Raw genomic sequence first — 20,155 nt, 5'->3', positions numbered from 1 at the left:
AGAAAATTTTAGCAAAAAAATTAAAAATTTTAAATCTCGTGAAAAGTTGGTATAATACAGAAAACGAGCCGCTGAATTCAATGGAACAAACCGCATTGCTCTACGACTTTTAGTTTTTGAGTTATGAATTTTTTTGTTGAATAAAATTTTTCACTATAGAAAATGCCTATCTTAATTTTTAGCAAAAAACTTTAAAATTTTACATCCCGTTAAAAGCTGGTTTAATACAGAAAATGAGCCGCTGAATTCAATGGAACAAACCGCATTGATCTACGACTTTTAGTTTTTGAGTTATGAATTTTTTTAATGAATAAAATTTTTCACTATGACAAATGGCTACCCTAAATTTAGGCAAAAAATTTTTAATTTTTAATTCTTGTGAAAAATTGATATAACATGTAAAATGAGCCGTAGAATTCAATGGAACAAACCGCATTGCTCTACGACTTTTAGTTTTTGAGTTATGAATTTTTTTGTTGAATAAAATTTTTCACTATAGAAAATGCCTATCTTAATTTTTAGCAAAAAACTTTAAAATTTTACATCCCGTTAAAAGCTGGTTTAATACAGAAAATGAGCCGCTGAATTCAATGGAACAAACCGCATTGATCTACGACTTTTAGTTTTTGAGTTATGAATTTTTTTAATGAATAAAATTTTTCACTATGACAAATGGCTACCCTAAATTTAGGCAAAAAATTTTTAATTTTTAATTCTTGTGAAAAATTGATATAACATGTAAAATGAGCCGTAGAATTCAATGGAACAAACCGCATTGCTCTACGACTTTTAGTTTTTGAGTTATGAATTTTTTTGTTGAATAAAATTTTTCACTATAGAAAATGCCTATCTTAATTTTTAGCAAAAAACTTTAAAATTTTACATCCCGTTAAAAGCTGGTTTAATACAGAAAATGAGCCGCTGAATTCAATGGAACAAACCGCATTGATCTACGACTTTTAGTTTTTGAGTTATGAATTTTTTTAATGAATAAAATTTTTCACTATGACAAATGGCTACCCTAAATTTAGGCAAAAAATTTTAAATTTTTAATTCTTGTGAAAAATTGATATAACATGTAAAATGAGCCGTAGAATTCAATGGAACAAACCGCATTGCTCTACGACTTTTAGTTTTTGAGTTATGAATTTTTTTGTTGAATAAAATTTTTCACTATAGAAAATGCCTATCTTAATTTTTAGCAAAAAACTTTAAAATTTTACATCCCGTTAAAAGTTGGTTTAATACAGAAAATGAGCCGCTGAATTCAATGGAACAAACCGCATTGATCTACGACTTTTAGTTTTTGAGTTATGAATTTTTTTAATGAATAAAATTTTTCACTATGACAAATGGCTACCCTAAATTTAGGCAAAAAATTTTTAATTTTTAATTCTTGTGAAAAATTGATATAACATGTAAAATGAGCCGTAGAATTCAATGGAACAAACCGCATTGCTCTACGACTTTTAGTTTTTGAGTTATGAATTTTTTTGTTGAATAAAATTTTTCACTATAGAAAATGCCTATCTTAATTTTTAGCAAAAAACTTTAAAATTTTACATCCCGTTAAAAGCTGGTTTAATACAGAAAATGAGCCGCTGAATTCAATGGAACAAACCGCATTGATCTACGACTTTTAGTTTTTGAGTTATGAATTTTTTTAATGAATAAAATTTTTCACTATGACAAATGGCTACCCTAAATTTAGGCAAAAAATTTTTAATTTTTAATTCTTGTGAAAAATTGATATAACATGTAAAATGAGCCGTAGAATTCAATGGAACAAACCGCATTGCTCTACGACTTTTAGTTTTTGAGTTATGAATTTTTTTGTTGAATAAAATTTTTCACTATAGAAAATGCCTATCTTAATTTTTAGCAAAAAACTTTAAAATTTTACATCCCGTTAAAAGCTGGTTTAATACAGAAAATGAGCCGCTGAATTCAATGGAACAAACCGCATTGATCTACGACTTTTAGTTTTTGAGTTATGAATTTTTTTAATGAATAAAATTTTTCACTATGACAAATGGCTACCCTAAATTTAGGCAAAAAATTTTAAATTTTTACATCCCGTTAAAAGCTGGTTTAATACAGAAAATGAGCCGCTGAATTCAATGGAACAAACCGCATTGATCTACGACTTTTAGTTTTTGAGTTATGAATTTTTTTAATGAATAAAATTTTTCACTATGACAAATGGCTACCCTAAATTTAGGCAAAAAATTTTAAATTTTTAATTCTTGTGAAAAATTGATATAACATGTAAAATGAGCCATAGAATTCAATGGAACAAACCGCAATCCTCTACGACTTTTAGTTTTTTTTTTATGAATTTTTTTAGTGCAAAACTTTGATCGCCTCTGTAGCCGGAACCGTTGCCCGGAGCGGCTCCGGGTTTAGACAAAAAAATAGATAAAATTAAGCGCTATCAGATGGTTTTTTGTTCGTTGCTCTAAGTCTTATAGTTTCCGAGAAAAACGCAAAAAAAGGTTTCCATTTTCACTTTTTTTCAAATTTCAATCGCCAATTACGGCAAAACTATTAGAGTTATCGAGAAACGGAAAAATGGAGGACAACCGGAATAAAAAACTCTACAAAATGGCATAGGACTCAAGGCGATATCTCGCAAAAAAAATTTCAATTTTCAAACGCCGATTACGGCCAAACTAAAAGAGCTAGAAGAAAACGCTTTTTTAGATCGGAAAGAGCACATCAAAATCTATAAGATAGAATCGGTTTCATTTGATTTTGAGACACTTTAAAAATTGACCGATTTTAAGGGGGGGGTGTTAACTTTTTTTTTAATTTTTTTATTTTCTCATTTACGGCTAAACTATTCTAAAATGTGGAACTGTTTTGATCCATACCTATGCAAAATGATCCGGGGAATCGATTGGCATCGAGAAAATTGCCAAATTCCCAATAGTTTTTTAGTTATGAATTTTTTAAAATTTTACCAATTTTTGCATTTAGCAGCAATTTGCTCGAAAACTATTAGTCGGAGAACAATAATCTTTTTTGAAAAAAATAGATAATTTAAAGAGCTTTCCAACGATAATACACTTCATGGGGTTATCTCTAATAGTTCCGGAGCTATTGCTCGAGAAATGTTCCGGGTACCCAAAACCGACAAAAACTGCGACGAAAAATGAAAAAATCAAACATCAAAAAATCGAACATATGGACATTTTGTGGACTTTTAACAACATTTGTGGGTTGTTAAGACAAGTAGAAGTCCATAAAAATTTACTGGAGTGAGTTTAAAAAAAAAATTTTTTTCACCTCTTTGAAGAAGTGTATACTATTTACTCAGGAAATTTTAGCAAAAAAATTAAAAATTTTAAATCTCGTGAAAAGTTGGTATAATACAGAAAATGAGCCGCTGAATTCAATGGAACAAACCGCATTGCTCTACGACTTTTAGTTTTTGAGTTATGAATTTTTTTGTTGAATAAAATTTTTCACTATAGAAAATGCCTATCTTAATTTTTAGCAAAAAACTTTAAAATTTTACATCCCGTTAAAAGCTGGTTTAATACAGAAAATGAGCCGCTGAATTCAATGGAACAAACCGCATTGATCTACGACTTTTAGTTTTTGAGTTATGAATTTTTTTAATGAATAAAATTTTTCACTATGACAAATGGCTACCCTAAATTTAGGCAAAAAATTTTAAATTTTTAATTCTTGTGAAAAATTGATATAACATGTAAAATGAGCCATAGAATTCAATGGAACAAACCGCAATCCTCTACGACTTTTAGTTTTTTTTTTATGAATTTTTTTAGTGCAAAACTTTGATCGCCTCTGTAGCCGGAACCGTTGCCCGGAGCGGCTCCGGGTTTAGACAAAAAAATAGATAAAATTAAGCGCTATCAGATGGTTTTTTGTTCGTTGCTCTAAGTCTTATAGTTTCCGAGAAAAACGCAAAAAAAGGTTTCCATTTTCACTTTTTTTCAAATTTCAATCGCCAATTACGGCAAAACTATTAGAGTTATCGAGAAACGGAAAAATGGAGGACAACCGGAATAAAAAACTCTACAAAATGGCATAGGACTCAAGGCGATATCTCGCAAAAAAAATTTCAATTTTCAAACGCCGATTACGGCCAAACTAAAAGAGCTAGAAGAAAACGCTTTTTTAGATCGGAAAGAGCACATCAAAATCTATAACATAGAATCGGTTTCATTTGATTTTGAGACACTTTAAAAATTGACCGATTTTAAGGGGGGGGTGTTAACTTTTTTTTTAATTTTTTTATTTTCTCATTTACGGCTAAACTATTCTAAAATGTGGAACTGTTTTGATCCATACCTATGCAAAATGATCCGGGGAATCGATTGGCATCGAGAAAATTGCCAAATTCCGAATAGTTTTTTAGTTATGAATTTTTTAAAATTTTACCAATTTTTGCATTTAGCAGCAATTTGCTCGAAAACTATTAGTCGGAGAACAATAATCTTTTTTGAAAAAAATAGATAATTTAAAGAGCTTTCCAACGATAATACACTTCATGGGGTTATCTCTAATAGTTCCGGAGCTATTGCTCGAGAAATGTTCCGGGTACCCAAAACCGACAAAAACTGCGACGAAAAATGAAAAAATCAAACATCAAAAAATCGAACATATGGACATTTTGTGGACTTTTAACAACATTTGTGGGTTGTTAAGACAAGTAGAAGTCCATAAAAATTTACTGGAGTGCGTTTAAAAAAAAATTTTTTTTTCACCTCTTTGAAGAAGTGTATACATATTACTCAGGAAATTTTAGCAAAAAAATTAAAAATTTTAAATCTCGTGAAAAGTTGGTATAATACAGAAAATGAGCCGCTGAATTCAATGGAACAAACCGCATTGCTCTACGACTTTTAGTTTTTGAGTTATGAATTTTTTTGTTGAATAAAATTTTTCACTATAGAAAATGCCTATCTTAATTTTTAGCAAAAAACTTTAAAATTTTACATCCCGTTAAAAGCTGGTTTAATACAGAAAATGAGCCGCTGAATTCAATGGAACAAACCGCATTGATCTACGACTTTTAGTTTTTGAGTTATGAATTTTTTTAATGAATAAAATTTTTCACTATGACAAATGACTACCCTAAACTTAGGCAAAAAATTTTTAATTTTTAATTCTTGTGAAAAATTGATATAACATGTAAAATGAGCCGTAGAATTCAATGGAACAAACCGCATTGCTCTACGACTTTTAGTTTTTGAGTTATGAATTTTTTTGTTGAATAAAATTTTTCACTATAGAAAATGCCTATCTTAATTTTTAGCAAAAAACTTTAAAATTTTACATCCCGTTAAAAGCTGGTTTAATACAGAAAATGAGCCGCTGAATTCAATGGAACAAACCGCATTGATCTACGACTTTTAGTTTTTGAGTTATGAATTTTTTTAATGAATAAAATTTTTCACTATGACAAATGGCTACCCTAAATTTAGGCAAAAAATTTTTAATTTTTAATTCTTGTGAAAAATTGATATAACATGTAAAATGAGCCGTAGAATTCAATGGAACAAACCGCAATGCTCTACGACTTTTAGTTTTTTTTTTATGAATTTTTTTAGTGCAAAACTTTGATCGCCTCTGTAGCCGGAACCGTTGCCCGGAGCGGCTCCGGGTTTAGACGAAAAAATAGATAAAATTAAGCGCTATCAGATGGTTTTTTGTTCGTTGCTCTAAGTCTTATAGTTTCCGAGAAAAACGCAAAAAAAGGTTTCCATTTTCACTTTTTTTCAATTTTCAATCGCCAATTACGGCAAAACTATTAGAGTTATCGAGAAACGGAAAAATGGAGAACAACCGGAATAAAAAACTCTACAAAATGGCATAGGACTCAAGGCGATATCTCGCAAAAAAAATTTCAATTTTCAAACGCCGATTACGGCCAAACTAAAAGAGCTAGAAGAAAACGCTTTTTTAGATCGGAAAGAGCACATCAAAATCTATAAGATAGAATCGGTTTCATTTGATTTTGAGACACTTTAAAAATTGACCGATTTTAAGGGGGGAGTGTTAACTTTTTTTTTAATTTTTTTATTTTCTCATTTACGGCTAAACCATTCTAAAATGTGGAACTGTTTTGATCCATACCTATGCAAAATGATCCGGGGAATCGATTGGCATCGAGAAAATTGCCAAATTCCCAATAGTTTTTTAGTTAGGAATTTTTTAAAATTTTACCAATTTTTGCATTTAGCAGCAATTTGCTCGAAAACTATTAGTCGGAGAACAATAATCTTTTTTGAAAAAAATAGATAATTTAAAGAGCTTTCCAACGATAATACACTTCATGGGGTTATCTCTAATAGTTCCGGAGCTATTGCTCGAGAAATGTTCCGGGTACCCAAAACCGACAAAAACTGCGACGAAAAATGAAAAAATCAAACATCAAAAAATCGAACATATGGACATTTTGTGGACTTTTAACAACATTTGTGGGTTGTTAAGACAAGTAGAAGTCCATAAAAATTTACTGGAGTGCGTTTAAAAAAAAATTTTTTTTCACCTCTTTGAAGAAGTGTAGACATATTACTCAGAAAATTTTAGCAAAAAAATTAAAAATTTTAAATCTCGTGAAAAGTTGGTATAATACAGAAAATGAGCCGCTGAATTCAATGGAACAAACCGCATTGCTCTACGACTTTTAGTTTTTGAGTTATGAATTTTTTTGTTGAATAAAATTTTTCACTATAGAAAATGCCTATCTTAATTTTTAGCAAAAAACTTTAAAATTTTACATCCCGTTAAAAGCTGGTTTAATACAGAAAATGAGCCGCTGAATTCAATGGAACAAACCGCATTGATCTACGACTTTTAGTTTTTGAGTTATGAATTTTTTTAATGAATAAAATTTTTCACTATGACAAATGGCTACCCTAAATTTAGGCAAAAAATTTTTAATTTTTAATTCTTGTGAAAAATTGATATAACATGTAAAATGAGCCGTAGAATTCAATGGAACAAACCGCATTGCTCTACGACTTTTAGTTTTTGAGTTATGAATTTTTTTGTTGAATAAAATTTTTCACTATAGAAAATGCCTATCTTAATTTTTAGCAAAAAACTTTAAAATTTTACATCCCGTTAAAAGCTGGTTTAATACAGAAAATGAGCCGCTGAATTCAATGGAACAAACCGCATTGATCTACGACTTTTAGTTTTTGAGTTATGAATTTTTTTAATGAATAAAATTTTTCACTATGACAAATGGCTACCCTAAATTTAGGCAAAAAATTTTAAATTTTTAATTCTTGTGAAAAATTGATATAACATGTAAAATGAGCCGTAGAATTCAATGGAACAAACCGCATTGCTCTACGACTTTTAGTTTTTGAGTTATGAATTTTTTTGTTGAATAAAATTTTTCACTATAGAAAATGCCTATCTTAATTTTTAGCAAAAAACTTTAAAATTTTACATCCCGTTAAAAGTTGGTTTAATACAGAAAATGAGCCGCTGAATTCAATGGAACAAACCGCATTGATCTACGACTTTTAGTTTTTGAGTTATGAATTTTTTTAATGAATAAAATTTTTCACTATGACAAATGGCTACCCTAAATTTAGGCAAAAAATTTTTAATTTTTAATTCTTGTGAAAAATTGATATAACATGTAAAATGAGCCGTAGAATTCAATGGAACAAACCGCATTGCTCTACGACTTTTAGTTTTTGAGTTATGAATTTTTTTGTTGAATAAAATTTTTCACTATAGAAAATGCCTATCTTAATTTTTAGCAAAAAACTTTAAAATTTTACATCCCGTTAAAAGCTGGTTTAATACAGAAAATGAGCCGCTGAATTCAATGGAACAAACCGCATTGATCTACGACTTTTAGTTTTTGAGTTATGAATTTTTTTAATGAATAAAATTTTTCACTATGACAAATGGCTACCCTAAATTTAGGCAAAAAATTTTTAATTTTTAATTCTTGTGAAAAATTGATATAACATGTAAAATGAGCCGTAGAATTCAATGGAACAAACCGCATTGCTCTACGACTTTTAGTTTTTGAGTTATGAATTTTTTTGTTGAATAAAATTTTTCACTATAGAAAATGCCTATCTTAATTTTTAGCAAAAAACTTTAAAATTTTACATCCCGTTAAAAGCTGGTTTAATACAGAAAATGAGCCGCTGAATTCAATGGAACAAACCGCATTGATCTACGACTTTTAGTTTTTGAGTTATGAATTTTTTTAATGAATAAAATTTTTCACTATGACAAATGGCTACCCTAAATTTAGGCAAAAAATTTTAAATTTTTACATCCCGTTAAAAGCTGGTTTAATACAGAAAATGAGCCGCTGAATTCAATGGAACAAACCGCATTGATCTACGACTTTTAGTTTTTGAGTTATGAATTTTTTTAATGAATAAAATTTTTCACTATGACAAATGGCTACCCTAAATTTAGGCAAAAAATTTTAAATTTTTAATTCTTGTGAAAAATTGATATAACATGTAAAATGAGCCATAGAATTCAATGGAACAAACCGCAATCCTCTACGACTTTTAGTTTTTTTTTTATGAATTTTTTTAGTGCAAAACTTTGATCGCCTCTGTAGCCGGAACCGTTGCCCGGAGCGGCTCCGGGTTTAGACAAAAAAATAGATAAAATTAAGCGCTATCAGATGGTTTTTTGTTCGTTGCTCTAAGTCTTATAGTTTCCGAGAAAAACGCAAAAAAAGGTTTCCATTTTCACTTTTTTTCAAATTTCAATCGCCAATTACGGCAAAACTATTAGAGTTATCGAGAAACGGAAAAATGGAGGACAACCGGAATAAAAAACTCTACAAAATGGCATAGGACTCAAGGCGATATCTCGCAAAAAAAATTTCAATTTTCAAACGCCGATTACGGCCAAACTAAAAGAGCTAGAAGAAAACGCTTTTTTAGATCGGAAAGAGCACATCAAAATCTATAAGATAGAATCGGTTTCATTTGATTTTGAGACACTTTAAAAATTGACCGATTTTAAGGGGGGGGTGTTAACTTTTTTTTTAATTTTTTTATTTTCTCATTTACGGCTAAACTATTCTAAAATGTGGAACTGTTTTGATCCATACCTATGCAAAATGATCCGGGGAATCGATTGGCATCGAGAAAATTGCCAAATTCCCAATAGTTTTTTAGTTATGAATTTTTTAAAATTTTACCAATTTTTGCATTTAGCAGCAATTTGCTCGAAAACTATTAGTCGGAGAACAATAATCTTTTTTGAAAAAAATAGATAATTTAAAGAGCTTTCCAACGATAATACACTTCATGGGGTTATCTCTAATAGTTCCGGAGCTATTGCTCGAGAAATGTTCCGGGTACCCAAAACCGACAAAAACTGCGACGAAAAATGAAAAAATCAAACATCAAAAAATCGAACATATGGACATTTTGTGGACTTTTAACAACATTTGTGGGTTGTTAAGACAAGTAGAAGTCCATAAAAATTTACTGGAGTGAGTTTAAAAAAAAAATTTTTTTCACCTCTTTGAAGAAGTGTATACTATTTACTCAGGAAATTTTAGCAAAAAAATTAAAAATTTTAAATCTCGTGAAAAGTTGGTATAATACAGAAAATGAGCCGCTGAATTCAATGGAACAAACCGCATTGCTCTACGACTTTTAGTTTTTGAGTTATGAATTTTTTTGTTGAATAAAATTTTTCACTATAGAAAATGCCTATCTTAATTTTTAGCAAAAAACTTTAAAATTTTACATCCCGTTAAAAGCTGGTTTAATACAGAAAATGAGCCGCTGAATTCAATGGAACAAACCGCATTGATCTACGACTTTTAGTTTTTGAGTTATGAATTTTTTTAATGAATAAAATTTTTCACTATGACAAATGGCTACCCTAAATTTAGGCAAAAAATTTTAAATTTTTAATTCTTGTGAAAAATTGATATAACATGTAAAATGAGCCATAGAATTCAATGGAACAAACCGCAATCCTCTACGACTTTTAGTTTTTTTTTTATGAATTTTTTTAGTGCAAAACTTTGATCGCCTCTGTAGCCGGAACCGTTGCCCGGAGCGGCTCCGGGTTTAGACAAAAAAATAGATAAAATTAAGCGCTATCAGATGGTTTTTTGTTCGTTGCTCTAAGTCTTATAGTTTCCGAGAAAAACGCAAAAAAAGGTTTCCATTTTCACTTTTTTTCAAATTTCAATCGCCAATTACGGCAAAACTATTAGAGTTATCGAGAAACGGAAAAATGGAGGACAACCGGAATAAAAAACTCTACAAAATGGCATAGGACTCAAGGCGATATCTCGCAAAAAAAATTTCAATTTTCAAACGCCGATTACGGCCAAACTAAAAGAGCTAGAAGAAAACGCTTTTTTAGATCGGAAAGAGCACATCAAAATCTATAACATAGAATCGGTTTCATTTGATTTTGAGACACTTTAAAAATTGACCGATTTTAAGGGGGGGGTGTTAACTTTTTTTTTAATTTTTTTATTTTCTCATTTACGGCTAAACTATTCTAAAATGTGGAACTGTTTTGATCCATACCTATGCAAAATGATCCGGGGAATCGATTGGCATCGAGAAAATTGCCAAATTCCGAATAGTTTTTTAGTTATGAATTTTTTAAAATTTTACCAATTTTTGCATTTAGCAGCAATTTGCTCGAAAACTATTAGTCGGAGAACAATAATCTTTTTTGAAAAAAATAGATAATTTAAAGAGCTTTCCAACGATAATACACTTCATGGGGTTATCTCTAATAGTTCCGGAGCTATTGCTCGAGAAATGTTCCGGGTACCCAAAACCGACAAAAACTGCGACGAAAAATGAAAAAATCAAACATCAAAAAATCGAACATATGGACATTTTGTGGACTTTTAACAACATTTGTGGGTTGTTAAGACAAGTAGAAGTCCATAAAAATTTACTGGAGTGCGTTTAAAAAAAAATTTTTTTTTCACCTCTTTGAAGAAGTGTATACATATTACTCAGGAAATTTTAGCAAAAAAATTAAAAATTTTAAATCTCGTGAAAAGTTGGTATAATACAGAAAATGAGCCGCTGAATTCAATGGAACAAACCGCATTGCTCTACGACTTTTAGTTTTTGAGTTATGAATTTTTTTGTTGAATAAAATTTTTCACTATAGAAAATGCCTATCTTAATTTTTAGCAAAAAACTTTAAAATTTTACATCCCGTTAAAAGCTGGTTTAATACAGAAAATGAGCCGCTGAATTCAATGGAACAAACCGCATTGATCTACGACTTTTAGTTTTTGAGTTATGAATTTTTTTAATGAATAAAATTTTTCACTATGACAAATGACTACCCTAAACTTAGGCAAAAAATTTTTAATTTTTAATTCTTGTGAAAAATTGATATAACATGTAAAATGAGCCGTAGAATTCAATGGAACAAACCGCATTGCTCTACGACTTTTAGTTTTTGAGTTATGAATTTTTTTGTTGAATAAAATTTTTCACTATAGAAAATGCCTATCTTAATTTTTAGCAAAAAACTTTAAAATTTTACATCCCGTTAAAAGCTGGTTTAATACAGAAAATGAGCCGCTGAATTCAATGGAACAAACCGCATTGATCTACGACTTTTAGTTTTTGAGTTATGAATTTTTTTAATGAATAAAATTTTTCACTATGACAAATGGCTACCCTAAATTTAGGCAAAAAATTTTTAATTTTTAATTCTTGTGAAAAATTGATATAACATGTAAAATGAGCCGTAGAATTCAATGGAACAAACCGCAATGCTCTACGACTTTTAGTTTTTTTTTTATGAATTTTTTTAGTGCAAAACTTTGATCGCCTCTGTAGCCGGAACCGTTGCCCGGAGCGGCTCCGGGTTTAGACGAAAAAATAGATAAAATTAAGCGCTATCAGATGGTTTTTTGTTCGTTGCTCTAAGTCTTATAGTTTCCGAGAAAAACGCAAAAAAAGGTTTCCATTTTCACTTTTTTTCAATTTTCAATCGCCAATTACGGCAAAACTATTAGAGTTATCGAGAAACGGAAAAATGGAGAACAACCGGAATAAAAAACTCTACAAAATGGCATAGGACTCAAGGCGATATCTCGCAAAAAAAATTTCAATTTTCAAACGCCGATTACGGCCAAACTAAAAGAGCTAGAAGAAAACGCTTTTTTAGATCGGAAAGAGCACATCAAAATCTATAAGATAGAATCGGTTTCATTTGATTTTGAGACACTTTAAAAATTGACCGATTTTAAGGGGGGAGTGTTAACTTTTTTTTTAATTTTTTTATTTTCTCATTTACGGCTAAACCATTCTAAAATGTGGAACTGTTTTGATCCATACCTATGCAAAATGATCCGGGGAATCGATTGGCATCGAGAAAATTGCCAAATTCCCAATAGTTTTTTAGTTAGGAATTTTTTAAAATTTTACCAATTTTTGCATTTAGCAGCAATTTGCTCGAAAACTATTAGTCGGAGAACAATAATCTTTTTTGAAAAAAATAGATAATTTAAAGAGCTTTCCAACGATAATACACTTCATGGGGTTATCTCTAATAGTTCCGGAGCTATTGCTCGAGAAATGTTCCGGGTACCCAAAACCGACAAAAACTGCGACGAAAAATGAAAAAATCAAACATCAAAAAATCGAACATATGGACATTTTGTGGACTTTTAACAACATTTGTGGGTTGTTAAGACAAGTAGAAGTCCATAAAAATTTACTGGAGTGCGTTTAAAAAAAAATTTTTTTTCACCTCTTTGAAGAAGTGTAGACATATTACTCAGAAAATTTTAGCAAAAAAATTAAAAATTTTAAATCTCGTGAAAAGTTGGTATAATACAGAAAATGAGCCGCTGAATTCAATGGAACAAACCGCATTGCTCTACGACTTTTAGTTTTTGAGTTATGAATTTTTTTGTTGAATAAAATTTTTCACTATAGAAAATGCCTATCTTAATTTTTAGCAAAAAACTTTAAAATTTTACATCCCGTTAAAAGCTGGTTTAATACAGAAAATGAGCCGCTGAATTCAATGGAACAAACCGCATTGATCTACGACTTTTAGTTTTTGAGTTATGAATTTTTTTAATGAATAAAATTTTTCACTATGACAAATGGCTACCCTAAATTTAGGCAAAAAATTTTTAATTTTTAATTCTTGTGAAAAATTGATATAACATGTAAAATGAGCCGTAGAATTCAATGGAACAAACCGCATTGCTCTACGACTTTTAGTTTTTGAGTTATGAATTTTTTTGTTGAATAAAATTTTTCACTATAGAAAATGCCTATCTTAATTTTTAGCAAAAAACTTTAAAATTTTACATCCCGTTAAAAGCTGGTTTAATACAGAAAATGAGCCGCTGAATTCAATGGAACAAACCGCATTGATCTACGACTTTTAGTTTTTGAGTTATGAATTTTTTTAATGAATAAAATTTTTCACTATGACAAATGGCTACCCTAAATTTAGGCAAAAAATTTTAAATTTTTAATTCTTGTGAAAAATTGATATAACATGTAAAATGAGCCGTAGAATTCAATGGAACAAACCGCAATCCTCTACGACTTTTAGTTTTTTTTTTATGAATTTTTTTAGTGCAAAACTTTGATCGCCTCTGTAGCCGGAACCGTTGCCCGGAGCGGCTCCGGGTTTAGACAAAAAAATAGATAAAATTAAGCGCTATCAGATGGTTTTTTGTTCGTTGCTCTAAGTCTTATAGTTTCCGAGAAAAACGCAAAAAAAGGTTTCCATTTTCACTTTTTTTCAAATTTCAATCGCCAATTACGGCAAAACTATTAGAGTTATCGAGAAACGGAAAAATGGAGGACAACCGGAATAAAAAACTCTACAAAATGGCATAGGACTCAAGGCGATATCTCGCAAAAAAAATTTCAATTTTCAAACGCCGATTACGGCCAAACTAAAAGAGCTAGAAGAAAACGCTTTTTTAGATCGGAAAGAGCACATCAAAATCTATAACATAGAATCGGTTTCATTTGATTTTGAGACACTTTAAAAATTGACCGATTTTAAGGGGGGGGTGTTAACTTTTTTTTTAATTTTTTTATTTTCTCATTTACGGCTAAACTATTCTAAAATGTGGAACTGTTTTGATCCATACCTATGCAAAATGATCCGGGGAATCGATTGGCATCGAGAAAATTGCCAAATTCCGAATAGTTTTTTAGTTATGAATTTTTTAAAATTTTACCAATTTTTGCATTTAGCAGCAATTTGCTCGAAAACTATTAGTCGGAGAACAATAATCTTTTTTGAAAAAAATAGATAATTTAAAGAGCTTTCCAACGATAATACACTTCATGGGGTTATCTCTAATAGTTCCGGAGCTATTGCTCGAGAAATGTTCCGGGTACCCAAAACCGACAAAAACTGCGACGAAAAATGAAAAAATCAAACATCAAAAAATCGAACATATGGACATTTTGTGGACTTTTAACAACATTTGTGGGTTGTTAAGACAAGTAGAAGTCCATAAAAATTTACTGGAGTGCGTTTAAAAAAAAATTTTTTTTTCACCTCTTTGAAGAAGTGTATACATATTACTCAGGAAATTTTAGCAAAAAAATTAAAAATTTTAAATCTCGTGAAAAGTTGGTATAATACAGAAAATGAGCCGCTGAATTCAATGGAACAAACCGCATTGCTCTACGACTTTTAGTTTTTGAGTTATGAATTTTTTTGTTGAATAAAATTTTTCACTATAGAAAATGCCTATCTTAATTTTTAGCAAAAAACTTTAAAATTTTACATCCCGTTAAAAGCTGGTTTAATACAGAAAATGAGCCGCTGAATTCAATGGAACAAACCGCATTGATCTACGACTTTTAGTTTTTGAGTTATGAATTTTTTTAATGAATAAAATTTTTCACTATGACAAATGGCTACCCTAAATTTAGGCAAAAAATTTTTAATTTTAAATTCTTGTGAAAAATTGATATAACATGTAAAATGAGCCGTAGAATTCAATGGAACAAACCGCAATGCTCTACGACTTTTAGTTTTTTTTTTATGAATTTTTTTAGTGCAAAACTTTGATCGCCTCTGTAGCCGGAACCGTTGCCCGGAGCGGCTCCGGGTTTAGACGAAAAAATAGATAAAATTAAGCGCTATCAGATGGTTTTTTGTTCGTTGCTCTAAGTCTTATAGTTTCCGAGAAAAACGCAAAAAAAGGTTTCCATTTTCACTTTTTTTCAATTTTCAATCGCCAATTACGGCAAAACTATTAGTTATCGAGAAACGGAAAGATGGAGGACAACCGGAATAAAAAACTCTACAAAATGGCATAGGACTCAAGGCGATATCTCGCAAAAAAAATTTCAATTTTCAAACGCCGATTACGGCCAAACTAAAAGAGCTAGAAGAAAACGCTTTTTTAGATCGGAAAGAGCACATCAAAATCTATAACATAGAATCGGTTTCATTTGATTTTGAGACACTTTAAAAATTGACCGATTTTAAGGGGGGGGTGTTAACTTTTTTTTTAATTTTTTTATTTTCTCATTTACGGCTAAACTATTCTAAAATGTGGAACTGTTTTGATCCATACCTATGCAAAATGATCCGGGGAATCGATTGGCATCGAGAAAATTGCCAAATTCCCAATAGTTTTTTAGTTATGAATTTTTTAAAATTTTACCAATTTTTGCATTTAGCAGCAATTTGCTCGAAAACTATTAGTCGGAGAACAATAATCTTTTTTGAAAAAAATAGATAATTTAAAGAGCTTTCCAACGATAATACACTTCATGGGGTTATCTCTAATAGTTCCGGAGCTATTGCTCGAGAAATGTTCCGGGTACCCAAAACCGACAAAAACTGCGACGAAAAATGAAAAAATCAAACATCAAAAAATCGAACATATGGACATTTTGTGGACTTTTAACAACATTTGTGGGTTGTTAAGACAAGTAGAAGTCCATAAAAATTTACTGGAGTGCGTTTAAAAAAAAATTTTTTTTTCACCTCTTTGAAGAAGTGTATACATATTACTCAGAAAATTTTAGCAAAAAAATTAAAAATTTTAAATCTCGTGAAAAGTTGGTATAATACAGAAAATGAGCCGCTGAATTCAATGGAACAAACCGCATTGCTCTACGACTTTTAGTTTTTGAGTTATGAATTTTTTTGTTGAATAAAATTTTTCACTATAGAAAATGCCTATCTTAATTTTTAGCAAAAAACTTTAAAATTTTACATCCCGTTAAAAGCTGGTTTAATACAGAAAATGAGCCGCTGAATTCAATGGAACAAACCGCATTGATCTACGACTTTTAGTTTTTGAGTTATGAATTTTTTTAATGAATAAAATTTTTCACTATGACAAATGGCTACCCTAAATTTAGGCAAAAAATTTTTAATTTTTAATTCTTGTGAAAAATTGATATAACATGTAAAATGAGCCGTAGAATTCAATGGAACAAACCGCAATGCTCTACGACTTTTAGTTTTTTTTTTATGAATTTTTTTAGTGCAAAACTTTGATCGCCTCTGTAGCCGGAACCGTTGCCCGGAGCGGCTCCGGGTTTAGACGAAAAAATAGATAAAATTAAGCGCTATCAGATGGTTTTTTGTTCGTTGCTCTAAGTCTTATAGTTTCCGAGAAAAACGCAAAAAAAGGTTTCCATTTTCACTTTTTTTCAATTTTCAATCGCCAATTACGGCAAAACTATTAGAGTTATCGAGAAACGGAAAGATGGAGGACAACCGGAATAAAAAACTCTACAAAATGGCATAGGACTCAAGGCGATATCTCGCAAAAAAATTTTCAATTTTCAAACGCCGATTACGGCCAAACTAAAAGAGCTAGAAGAAAACGCTTTTTTAGATCGGAAAGAGCACATCAAAATCTATAAGATAGAATCGGTTTCATTTGATTTTGAGACACTTTAAAAATTGACCGATTTTAAGGGGGGGGTGTTAACTTTTTTTTTAATTTTTTTATTTTCTCATTTACGGCTAAACTATTCTAAAATGTGGAACTGTTTTGATCCATACCTATGCAAAATGATCCGGGGAATCGATTGGCATCGAGAAAATTGCCAAATTCCCAATAGTTTTTTAGTTAGGAATTTTTTAAAATTTTACCAATTTTTGCATTTAGCAGCAATTTGCTCGAAAACTATTAGTCGGAGAACAATAATCTTTTTTGAAAAAAATAGATAATTTAAAGAGCTTTCCAACGATAATACACTTCATGGGGTTATCTCTAATAGTTCCGGAGCTATTGCTCGAGAAATGTTCCGGGTACCCAAAACCGACAAAAACTGCGACGAAAAATGAAAAAATCAAACATCAAAAAATCGAACATATGGACATTTTGTGGACTTTTAACAACATTTGTGGGTTGTTAAGACAAGTAGAAGTCCATAAAAATTTACTGGAGTGCGTTTAAAAAAAAATTTTTTTTTCACCTCTTTGAAGAAGTGTATACATATTACTCAGAAAATTTTAGCAAAAAAATTAAAAATTTTAAATCTCGTGAAAAGTTGGTATAATACAGAAAATGAGCCGCTGAATTCAATGGAACAAACCGCATTGCTCTACGACTTTTAGTTTTTGAGTTATGAATTTTTTTGTTGAATAAAATTTTTCACTATAGAAAATGCCTATCTTAATTTTTAGCAAAAAACTTTAAAATTTTACATCCCGTTAAAAGCTGGTTTAATACAGAAAATGAGCCGCTGAATTCAATGGAACAAACCGCATTGATCTACGACTTTTAGTTTTTGAGTTATGAATTTTTTTAATGAATAAAATTTTTCACTATGACAAATGACTACCCTAAACTTAGGCAAAAAATTTTTAATTTTTAATTCTTGTGAAAAATTGATATAACATGTAAAATGAGCCGTAGAATTCAATGGAACAAACCGCATTGCTCTACGACTTTTAGTTTTTGAGTTATGAATTTTTTTGTTGAATAAAATTTTTCACTATAGAAAATGCCTATCTTAATTTTTAGCAAAAAACTTTAAAATTTTACATCCCGTTAAAAGCTGGTTTAATACAGAAAATGAGCCGCTGAATTCAATGGAACAAACCGCATTGATCTACGACTTTTAGTTTTTGAGTTATGAATTTTTTTAATGAATAAAATTTTTCACTATGACAAATGGCTACCCTAAATTTAGGCAAAAAATTTTAAATTTTTAATTCTTGTGAAAAATTGATATAACATGTAAAATGAGCCGTAGAATTCAATGGAACAAACCGCAATCCTCTACGACTTTTAGTTTTTTTTTTATGAATTTTTTTAGTGCAAAACTTTGATCGCCTCTGTAGCCGGAACCGTTGCCCGGAGCGGCTCCGGGTTTAGACAAAAAAATAGATAAAATTAAGCGCTATCAGATGGTTTTTTGTTCGTTGCTCTAAGTCTTATAGTTTCCGAGAAAAACGCAAAAAAAGGTTTCCATTTTCACTTTTTTTCAATTTTCAATCGCCAATTACGGCAAAACTATTAGAGTTATCGAGAAACGGAAAAATGGAGGACAACCGGAATAAAAAACTCTACAAAATGGCATAGGACTCAAGGCGATATCTCGCAAAAAAATTTTCAATTTTCAAACGCCGATTACGGCCAAACTAAAAGAGCTTGAAGAAAACGCTTTTTTAGATCGGAAAGAGCACATCAAAATCTATAAGATAGAATCGGTTTCATTTGATTTTGAGACACTTTAAAAATTGACCGATTTTAAGGGGGGGGTGTTAACTTTTTTTTTAATTTTTTTATTTTCTCATTTACGGCTAAACTATTCTAAAATGTGGAACTGTTTTGACCCATACCTATGCAAAATGATCCGGGGAATCGATTGGCATCGAGAAAATTGCCAAATTCCCAATAGTTTTTTAGTTATGAATTTTTTAAAATTTTACCAATTTTTGCATTTAGCAGCAATTTGCTCGAAAACTATTAGTCGGAGAACAATAATCTTTTTTGAAAAAAATAGATAATTTAAAGAGCTTTCCAACGATAATACACTTCATGGGGTTATCTCTAATAGTTCCGGAGCTATTGCTCGAGAAATGTTCCGGGTACCCAAAACCGACAAAAACTGCGACGAAAAATGAAAAAATCAAACATCAAAAAATCGAACATATGGACATTTTGTGAACTTTTAACAACATTTGTGGGTTGTTAAGACAAGTAGAAGTCCATAAAAATTTACTGGAGTGAGTTTAAAAAAAAAATTTTTTTTCACCTCTTTGAAGAAGTGTATACTATTTACTCAGGAAATTTTAGCAAAAAAATTAAAAATTTTAAATCTCGTGAAAAGTTGGTATAATACAGAAAATGAGCCGCTGAATTCAATGGAATAAACCGCATTGCTCTACGACTTTTAGTTTTTGAGTTATGAATTTTTTTGTTGAATAAAATTTTTCACTATAGAAAATGCCTATCTTAATTTTTAGCAAAAAACTTTAAAATTTTATATCCCGCTAAAAGTTGGTTTAATACAGAAAATGAGCCGCTGAATTCAATGGAACAAACCGCATTGATCTACGACTTTTAGTTTTTGAGTTATGAATTTTTTTTTAAGTTTAAAGACAATTATCGACATAAAAGTTCAAAGTCAATGTGATTTCAAGAAAAAGTGAGAAAAATAACAATGAAGGATTTATCCTTGCTATATCACGATTTGCCTACAAAAATTCATTTATTAAGCTTCTTCTCAGAAACCCAAATAATATTTTTAAACAATTAACTCGACATCATATCTCAAAAAATGTTTCGGAGATGGCTTGCCTGAAAGTGAATATGGTAGAAATTGTAATACAGTTACTTTACAGTTTAAGAAAACTAAAGGAAAGAGGCATTTTTAGATGAACCCAATGAACAAAAGTGTGGAGCAGTGTATCATATAACAATATTTAGCTCTTTAACGAAATTCCATCCAAAAAAATATAATAACAATGCGCTGAATTTTTTTTCTAACAGCGCAGATAAATAATAATTAATAATCAAGGATATCCTTTGGACATGCTCACATCAGTAATGAAAGACACCACTATGATTAAACAAAACTAATAATTACAATAATTTTATATTGTATTAAGAACACGTATGAAACGTATGAATTTCGAAAACCAATCGTTGATGACTGTTTCGTTTAATTATTTATTAATGTTGAATAAAGTGAGAAACCAGGCT

The 20,155-nt window shown here is 30.2% G+C and overlaps 1 protein-coding gene across 1 annotated transcript in view; it reads right to left on the bottom strand.

The window, feature by feature from the left end:
• qless overlaps nt 1–20,155 on the bottom strand; it is a 40,034-nt gene that overhangs the window by 8,629 nt on the left and 11,250 nt on the right. The window lies entirely within an intron of this gene.

The sequence above is a fragment of the Tribolium castaneum genome, chromosome 4 (genome assembly GCF_031307605.1).
Source record: "Tribolium castaneum strain GA2 chromosome 4, icTriCast1.1, whole genome shotgun sequence".
NCBI classification, from domain to species: Eukaryota; Metazoa; Arthropoda; class Insecta; order Coleoptera; family Tenebrionidae; genus Tribolium; species Tribolium castaneum.
This window is presented reverse-complemented; position numbering and strand designations above follow the sequence as displayed.